The sequence below is a fragment of the Leiobunum rupestre genome, chromosome 8 (assembly GCF_980474605.1).
Source record: "Leiobunum rupestre chromosome 8, qqLeiRupe1.1.hap1, whole genome shotgun sequence".
NCBI classification, from domain to species: Eukaryota; Metazoa; Arthropoda; class Arachnida; order Opiliones; family Sclerosomatidae; genus Leiobunum; species Leiobunum rupestre.
Window position 1 is genome coordinate 45,573,697 of NC_143391.1, and position 9,898 is coordinate 45,583,594.

Sequence of the window (9,898 nt, forward strand, 5' to 3'; positions counted from 1 at the left end):
CTTGGCAATTTCCTTGATGATGTTTTATTTAAGCGCCTATTATAGTCTCAAATAATATAATATTGTAATAAATGTACTACTCATTTTAGATTTAAAATTCCCGTTACAGTACTTTCCAAAAATATATTTAGAAGTAGAACTTTAGAAATTCAGAAATTTGTGAAAATTGTCATGAATACTTCGGATTTTCCCCAAGTTTATAGAGTGAGTTGTTTAGTAGAATTTTCATTGACCGAATCATCCATTGAGTGAGAATATTATAGAGCCCTAGACCGGATTTTCTCCATAGGCTTTAAGTTTACCATTGGTGGCAACCTAGGAGCAACAAACACAAGGAGAACGCAGTGAACCTTTAAACACGCTAACGCAGTGCTGTGTACAAATTTCATTGGACGAGCCTTTACGCTGAAAGTTTTAACGGGCGGAGGGGGGGGGGGAGACAATTTCCGAATTTTCCCCTTCCGACGGCAGCAGGCGCTAAAGAGTCTAGCCAATCAAAACTGTACACAAGAAAATCCACGACTTTTGACGGGTTGCGTTGTTAATTAGTCCATGCGTTCTCCTTGCGTGGGGTGCTGTGTTTGTTGCTCCTGGGTGGCAACGGGACTGAAAATAAGGAACTTTATCAAAGTACGCCTGTCGCCTTCTGTTGACAATATTAAACAGCCTTTGACTAATGTCTCGTGAACTTGCATGCGCGCGCAGTCTGGCGCGAGACGAAAATGCATTGTAGAAGGTAAATGATAAAGTTCCTTGATTTTCAGTCCCGTTGCCACTATAATGGTAAGCTTAAAGCCAATGGAGAAAGTTCGGTCTGGGGCTCTATATTATTCTCAACTCAATGGTATCATCTTCCACTAAGCACGGAGGAATGCCCTAAAAACGGTTCCATCCGTCTGGAATTTGCATAAGGCGCGATAGTGATAGATGAATAGAATATTTCACGCTAAAAGTCAATCAACTACTCCTACTTAAAAAAAAAACGTTGAAACACCTACTTTAGACTCCCGATAAAATAGTGTCGGGCAATTAGTTTCGATGGTGGAACAATTCAGAATCTGAAACAATTTTGGTTTCAAAATAAAAATCCGGCGTAATTAAAAATAAATACTTTTGCGCTACAGTAGAGCTCGCGAACGACAAAATATAAATGTAGACTATACTAAAGTCCATAATTATGATATGAAAATAGCCGTATAGGTTTCCTCACCAACAGGAGGGGCATCAAGAAATCCGACGGCGGTTGCATTGATAACGTTAAAATTTTTACTGAACGCATTCCAATTAAAATTAGCCGGATGACAGCGCGCCCATCACTACTTTTAAACTATAGTTAAAGCAACTGTCGGCTCTATCATTGCTACTATTTTGATAAGGCCCTTGATATTAGAAATGACAATGAATTTATCCGATTCTTAAAATAAAACGACTTTACTGGAGAGCGTGATGCCATCTAATAATGGAAACGGAAGCTAAAATTCAAAATAGCGAAACAATAACGTCGTCAGAGGACCATTGTAGAGTATTATAATTAGACAACTTATACTCTAATCAGTGGACTGTAATTTACAAGTATATCCCATATAAAATATATTGTTCAAAATTACTATAATTTAAGACTTCAAACGAACCAATCAACGCGAGACATACTTTTATGTCTCGCCTTTTGGGTCAGAATGTAGCTTAAGTGCCTTGTTTTGATTTTAACGCTAGCGACATCTGTTGAAAAAAGAGATCCTTAACTTGCTATAAAACATAATATTTGGGCGGTATGGGCAATTATATAATTCTTCCCTGAGGGGGAAATGATTAAACATCAAACGCTGATTGTATTTCGAAAAGCCACGAGCCAATTACAAAATTTTATTTCGTTTATACTTTGTTGAACAATGCCCATTTAAAAAAGTTATTTTTGACAACGCAAAAGTGAGCATTCGACACTAGACAAGTTGCTCAAGATTGAAAAACTGGGACATTACCTTTACTCCAATAAACCATCCTCGCATTACGATTACGGGTACCATGTTTGACAATGCAGGGAGACAAGAATTTATCTACGATAGTATAAAAAATATCAAATAAAAATATCTTATCACAAAACTTTGTTGCTAACGTACTAAAGACCAGCGAAACTTGCTGAAGAAAAGCATTGTTATATTGAACACCTAATGAAAAATCAGACACTTCAAAAGTAACAATAAAGCAAATTAAGAGATATGACCTTACAGATAAAGGATAGGATGCTACCATAAGTTGTATTATAACATTGTTTAAAAGTATACCATAAGTAACATAATAACAAAAAGTATGACAATTAACGAGATTTACAACCAAACTGATTTTCATAGTTATTGCGTAATCAAGATGTTTTCTCAGCACAGAGCCCTCTAGTGTCTAAAATATTCGAGACTTCCGCTAAGCCGCAATATCCGATAGATAGGCGGAATATTAGGCTAAAATGATTATCACGCGGGCTTCAAAACAAAGCCAATGCCCCTCGCGACTCCAGAACGTGCTCTCCGATATTAGGCTTAAATTTGTATCCAAAAGTAGTCATCCAAACGGTAAGTCGCGAGTCCAAGTCACAGCTTGAAGAGAATATCAGTGCCGAAAAAAGGTTCGGTTAGAAAATTAGCATTAAAGCAATAGGAAGTGTCATACTTATTGTTATTATGTTATTTATGGTATACTCTACAAAAAATGTACTACGGTTCTTAATTTAATTGGCGGTTTATTACAATGTAATGTATTGCATAGTTCTAAATGCAATCGATTTCCCGCCATAATTAAATTGTGTGTACAACCAAATGATGGACACTTTTGAAGCATTAATTATTAATAAAAATTATGTCTGGTTGGCGATTTTTCTCAAGTACTATATATTCCTTTTTGTTGAACCGACTGCACTTTTTAGCCTTTTACAGTCAACATAATGAAGCCATGTACAATTGTAAGGGCAAATGCGGAAAACTCATTAGCAGGTGGCTTTATGTCTGCTAAGCAGACAACAGGTGATTCTGAAAACGATCGGTGGTCACATGATTTGGTTACATTTTGTCGTATGGTTAAAGTATTTGAGTGCGGGCTTCTTTTTTCAGTTTCAACGCGCGCTAAATCGCGCGTCCCACAATCTACTAATATATCAAAAAAACTTTTTTATACATGCATCATAAGTAACATAATACCCCTAAGTATGACACTTGTAGCCTTGCTCATGCATTTTTTATTACTACATCCTTTCTTCACCAACGATAAATCAGAAAAACGACTAGCAACTCTGTAACCCGGAAGTTTAATACTCTTTGGGATTTTATTTTTTTTATTTCTCATCAAAAAGGAGTCAGAGTTCAAATTTAGCCAATCATATAGCGCTACAAAATATTATCAGGTACGAAATGTAAGAAATAAAATGGTCGTTATGGTAGTCGGCTTATTAGACCTAACTCTATCGGAAAATTATACCTAAATACTAAATATTATTAGGGTCATTTTCAAAGTTTGAACTGAAAAAAAATATTGCGTAATTAGCAATTGTAAACGTTATTCCAGAAGTTTGAAAAGGGTTAATTCTTACATTTTAATTCATCAATTCATTTTTATTTTGACAAAACCAGGCATTCATCCAGGTACAAAATACAAGTATATTCAAATTATAGTAGTAAAAATCTGAAAGAAATTGTAATAAAATATTCGTAAACTAAATGAGAAACCTTTTTACATTAAAAACGAAACAAGCTGAAGGTTTTTTAACGTCTACAGTATTTGGTGCGTAACATTGATAAACATCAATGAGATTGATCTTCTCAATATACTACACTAGTGATCCACAAATTTCGAGTTGTTGGTGAATTTCTAATATAATACCATTTGCCCGATATAAAGATTTAATATTGTTGGGGAAAATACATACAATTTCTTTATTCCGTTGTTAAAGTTTCCGTCGCGAAAACGAAATTAGTGCGGCTATACGCCTTAAGCCTAAAAATGACTGTTTTCAAAACCGCGGGAATCACGTTCCCGGGCGCTGCCTACGTTAATGAATGCAATTAACGTAGGCAGCGTCCCGGGAGTTGGGTTAGATTAGTTCATGCCGCCGCTACCGAGTGGCGCTATTTCGAAATTTTTTTGACGTCACTGTGAAGAAAGGATGTAGTAGAATATTTTCCTAATGTCATACTTAGGGGTATTATGATGCATTTGTCATTATTATATTTCAGAATCACCTATTTGTAATTTTTAAAGCAGAATACGTTTTCTAAGAATATGAAGCTCTAACAGCGAATAAGTTTCATCAGGAGACATGACTGGTTTCATTAAATTTTGATTGTAGTATTATCCATTGCCAAAATCGGCATTTCGCCGTCAAGTACCCTGTTGTACTAAGCAGCCCACATACAAAAGACATTCCGTTAAATTTGACCGTCAAACCAAGAGAAAACACTTCTAGACTTCAAAAATGTAATACTTCCTACCTTTTAGAAAACTGTATCGATCATTTTACGTTTTGAGCTACATCTTTTGTTTTCTCCAGCCATGTTATTTTCCAAATACTCTTGAGTTGTATTTATACCGTGAAAATTGGGAAGTTTAGAAATTTCAAATATAGCAACTAAAACCGCGACAAAAAACATTACGTCTATCGGTTAAGTTTTCGATTGGTGCTTGGTGACGTCAAAATGAAGCCTTTACAGAACTTACACAGAGCCACGTATCGGACAATACGAGAAGTTTATTAGCTGCTGAATTTTCGTCAACTAAGCAGACAATTTGTAATTTTAAAAACCAGGCGTCATTCGGTGGACCAACGTCAATTTTCCAAAATGAATCATTCGAAAAAATACATATTGGGGTAAGGTAGGGTTGGCGACGACGGAAATACATTTAGTCTAAACTAAAGGAAAACGAACTGAATATTTAAAGCCAATTTTTACGATGGAAAATTACACAATAAAACGAAAACTCAGTAATAAAAATAATTAAACTCAAATAAACCGATAAAAGCTCCAATAACAACCAATTATTAATGATAAAAAAAGCGTACTGGCAAGTCCGTGCTCTAATTTGACAACTTCACAGCTCGAGTTCCTATTTCTAGAAATTGACACATGTTAATCTAATTAACGTTAATTATACATCCTTAAGTGCTTTATCGATCAGAAATAAATTTATTCTGGGAGCGACATTATTATTATTAAATATCAATTGCGTAATCGTATTAATAAAGCGCGCCAAAGTCTTATATTCCGCGAACCATGACCGCCATGTTCTATTCCATTTTTCTGAAAATTGACGCGGCACAGGTTAATCCAATTAACGTTAATTATACATCCTTCAGTGCTTTATCGATCAGAAATAAATTTATTCTGGGAGCGACATATTAGACGAAATATCAATGGCGTAAAAGCCGCGTAAGCTAATTAAAAAAGCTTGTCGAAATCTTCTATTCCCGCCTTTAATTCGCCACTATTCATTAAATAGATAGCTTTATACTACTTTTTTTTATTATTTTACATTTTTTTTTGTGTTTTGACCGTGTTTGATTTCTTTATCTTCAATTTTCTTGTCGTGTCGATGCTGTAGTTTTAGAATTAGACTGGAATGTAATCTCCATCTTCGTTTTCTGTTAGTGAAGAGTTAATTTGTAAAAAAAATATTTTAAAATAGGTTATCGTGATTTATTATTCTTATTTTAAATCAATTAGTTTCGCTTTTATATCAATTTAAATTATAAATATAATTATTGTTATATTTTTATTTTCTTTGATTATAAAAGTTACTTATGGCACACGACGCGTAAAGGCTTGGTTATTGTGGCCTGTAGAAGCATTTCGCCTCTGAGAATGGTGCAGGAGAAGCATGTCGCCTCTGAGAATGGTGCAGGAGTAGCATGTCGCCTCTGAGAATAGTGCAGGAGAAGCATGTCGCCTCTGAGAATGGTGCATGAGAAGCATGTCGCCGCTGAGAATGGTGTAGGGGAAAAAAAGAAGCTATGGGCCATCTATAACGCAACCTAGAGGACAGCACCAAGCCTTACGCATCAAGTATCGTCATCCCGATATTAATCCTGCACTCCAGCTCTTCAATTTCGGTTCGTCGTTGGTGCGTCTACACCAATCATTCAAAATATTTCAAAAATTCGACGCAGCGGTTTTCGCCGCGTTAGAAACCAAATAAATGGAACAAATTTCTAAAATATTCTCAAAAGCGGTGGCTTATTCAAAAGTTTTCTATCTTTTAATACCTAAATAACACTTTTATTACCTAAATAACTAGAATAACATCAGTCGTTTAGCGGATACCATTAAGTAAAATTGTACCTCCCCATGGTCTAATTAATCGGAATCAAATGTTTTTTCGGGGGGTTAGGTAAAGTGCAATCCTACCACTGTCAGCACCAATCTCCGGCGCGTAAGGTATCTAGACTAAAGTTTTTCGCTTTCAAACATCTAAGGTAGTAAGGAATGGTCAGCATTCAAATTTGGTAAAATTACATATATATTTGATTGATTGAATAATTATTCTCATGAAGTAGCGCTCGAAAAAAGGAACACATGGAAAACTAATTCAATTGGTAATAATATTATTTGGTAATCGCACCAATTAAACCATCAGGGTCCAGCGAGAAATATTCTGAAAATTGTGTGAAAATCCTTATCATTCGATGGTGGCGCCATGTAAAACATGTCACGACCTAGAGCTCACGAAGCGCGCGATGATATCATTGTGATTTCCACTGGGAAGCTGTGAAAGCGCTCCCAAAATGATCGCCAAGTCGTAGATCTGGGATAGATTTTACCTACAATTTGTTCACCTAATTACCAAAGAGACTACCCCCTCAATTCTTATCTATTTTCGTTCAAGCCTTGGCACTGAAAACTAGTCAAGTTTCAAAACGTCGCCCTTCAGGCATTCACAGAATTTTTGAGTGGCGCCGCGTGACGAACGTCATAATAACTAAAGACCTTTTCACACGAGCCAACTTTTTAAATCAAAATGCTGAGTCAGCAAAAATGGATCAGTGATCCATTTTTTTCTCGCGCACATTTTTGGTGGATCAACTCATCGAACTTTTATTCACACGAGCCAACTAGTTGACTCATCTAGTTGGATCAAAAAGTTGGCTCGTGTGAAAAGGCCTTAAGTTCCGCCTATCCTAGAGATCCTAGCTACTGAGGCCAGGGACCCTATTCTGTAAGCACTTCTCGATCTCGAATCGCTCTCACGAGATGTCAAAAAACGCAATTCTATAAAATATTTGTCGAAAAATGCTACTCGAATTCGATGGACTCCTCGAAGTCGATTTCGTCGTGTCCGAAGCTTACGAGATCGCTTTCGACAGAGGTTTCAACCAATCATCGAGCTAGTAGTTTTTTTTAACTACCCCCCCCCCCTTCTCGCGTGTTTCCAAAAAGCTACCACTACCCAAACCGTCTTTCTTAGGGAAAAAAGCAATGGCGCTTGCTATAGCTCGGCTTGTATTGTTAAATATAGCCTTAGAAATCGATAATAGATGTAATTTTCAAAGATAAAGGATTATAAGAGACCAAACAATAAATCCTTTGGACTTAGAGCTCGGCGTTTGGATAAGAAATAATAACTTTATTCATTTTTATCCACAAACGAAAAAAAAACCGATTATTTTACATGTTAAATTGCTATATAACCGTGGATAATATCCATGGATAAACAGTTAATTGTAATTTTTATGGTTAATCAAAACTTTAGCGTTTAATTTAGCTGTTTCGCCGAGCTCTATTGGGACTTTAAATATATACTGCAGTATTACAATGAAAATAAATATCCTTTCTCTAAACTATAAAACATGGGCGTTTGTAATCAGCTGTTTTTGTGATGGTGTATTCTTATTGGTCGGAAAAGTCGAGAGTCGAGATGTATCACTTCGAAGTCGATTTCGATGAAGTATAGAATAGCGTTTATCGAGAAATGACTTCTCGATCGAAGTGATCGCCTTCGAGATCGACTTCGAGTCGACATCGAGAGTGAGATCGAGATAAATTAGAGAACATCCTCCCAGACTACCTAATGCAAGTCGATATTCATGGTTGGAAATGAATAATACCATAAGTAACATAATACAAATTAGTATGACACTTCCTATGTTCATTTTTGAACCGAATCTATTTTCAACACTGACCCTCCTACCCAGCTCCGATTTGGACTCAGAACCGTACTGAACTGAAAAGTATATTATCGTCCTTGGCATAGTACATTTATATTTAGGCATATTTTAGAATTTAGACACTAGGGGCTCTGTACTGAACGAAACCTGGATTGCACAATAACTGTGAAAATAATAATACGTAGTTAATGTAAAACTTCGTAAGTGTTTTCTAGGAAAGGAAGGGACATGTAACTTTATGTAGTATTTGGTTTTTAACTGATTTTTCGGGAAACATGTTTGCCCGTTTGTTGACGTACATTTATGCGACTCGCGCAAATGGTCTTAGCATAGAAATCTCATAGGTAACTAGAATGCTGCCGCCTACGGCCGAGCTTGACGCCAGTTCGCCTTGAACCTTCAGCCAATGAGAGGCCGTAGAGTGGTTCCGCCAAGGAGGATAATAATCCTCCTTGGATCCGCTACTATAGCGGGAGATAGGTGACGTCATTCTCTCTGGTGACATTAAATTCTTGGCAGAACCACTCTTTGAGCTCTGATTGGCTGAGATCTGGCTATCGTCTGCCACGGCGTTTGGCCCATTTGCCAGTTACACGGCAGCATTCTAGTTACCTATGAGATTTCTATGGGTCTTAGAACTGGAACGTACTGAACTGAACTCCCACCAAAGGCGGGGGGGGGGGGATAATTTTTTCGGGGAAAAACAACAAGCCGGATTTTATGAAAACACCTATATAGGAGGAACAAAACTTTTTTTAACAGACGAACAACAGATTGACGATATTAAGATAATAAGAATACACCATTTTCTATTATAACTTTTTTTAAACATTTAAAATGTCTATGTTATAAATTTGTTTAGTATTAGCCTAAGTGGCATGATTATCATAAGTGGCATGATTACCCTAAGTGTGCCAATAGGAGCCTTTCCCATAGAAAATCTACAGTGTGTCAGAATTTATAGCGCGGTGTACCTAGTGTGAGAGCTTGTTCTACATATGCCAAAGACACGTAGGACTCGTGAATTCCGTTCTACTACCATATATTGTCTTCGTAATGCACTGACGCATTACGTAAATTGCGTCACTGGAAGAAGTGACGTCACTTTCGTTAAACAAGGTATCATTGAAAATTTATCTTATTGACACACTTAGGGTAATTATTCCACTTATGGTATTAGTCATTTGTGGAAAAACTTCAAGTTTGACTTTCTCAGAACTCGATTTCTTAAGTCAAATTACTATTTCATGAATCTGAGGTAGTGGGGTAAGGTACAGGCTGAGAAATAAGATTTTTTTTTAAATTGGACCTGTGGCCAGTAGAGCCTAGGTAGTTTAATTAAAAAACGGGCCACTGGCCACTTACCATTGACATAAGGCCAAGCACACAGCATAAAAACAAAGACCAAACAATTTTAGGGATAATTATATAATTTTTTTAATGTACTAAAATCTTGAAGGGAAAAACTTTGAATTTATTAAATGGTCACCTGGGCCACTAACACCCTAAGCATTTAATTTTTAAACTGGCGATTGGCCTGTGATAGTGCCTTATTTCTCACACTGGTAAGGAATATTTATTTACGGAAACACTGCTAAGCAGTACTTCCAGTATCTTGATTTTTGGTTTCTCAACTTTCTCTTAAAGCTAAGCACGGCCAACTTTGATCTCTCGCGCTACAGCGGCCATCTCATTCGTTGACGTTTCTGCGTGTTTCTGTGTTAACCTATGAGCAAAAGATGTGTATGACGGGAGCGG

The 9,898-nt window shown here is 36.6% G+C and overlaps 1 long non-coding RNA gene across 1 annotated transcript; it reads right to left on the minus strand.

Annotated features, from left to right (window-relative positions):
• Nucleotides 1-1,014: 1,014 nt before the first annotated feature.
• Nucleotides 1,015-4,622, minus strand: LOC149933503 (uncharacterized). The gene is made up of 3 exons (XR_016472818.1): nt 4,473-4,622; nt 1,980-2,054; nt 1,015-1,058 (listed from the first exon to the last, which is right to left on the minus strand). It is a non-coding gene; the product is annotated as an uncharacterized LOC149933503 (long non-coding RNA).
• Between the last annotated feature and the right edge of the window lie 5,276 nt (nt 4,623-9,898).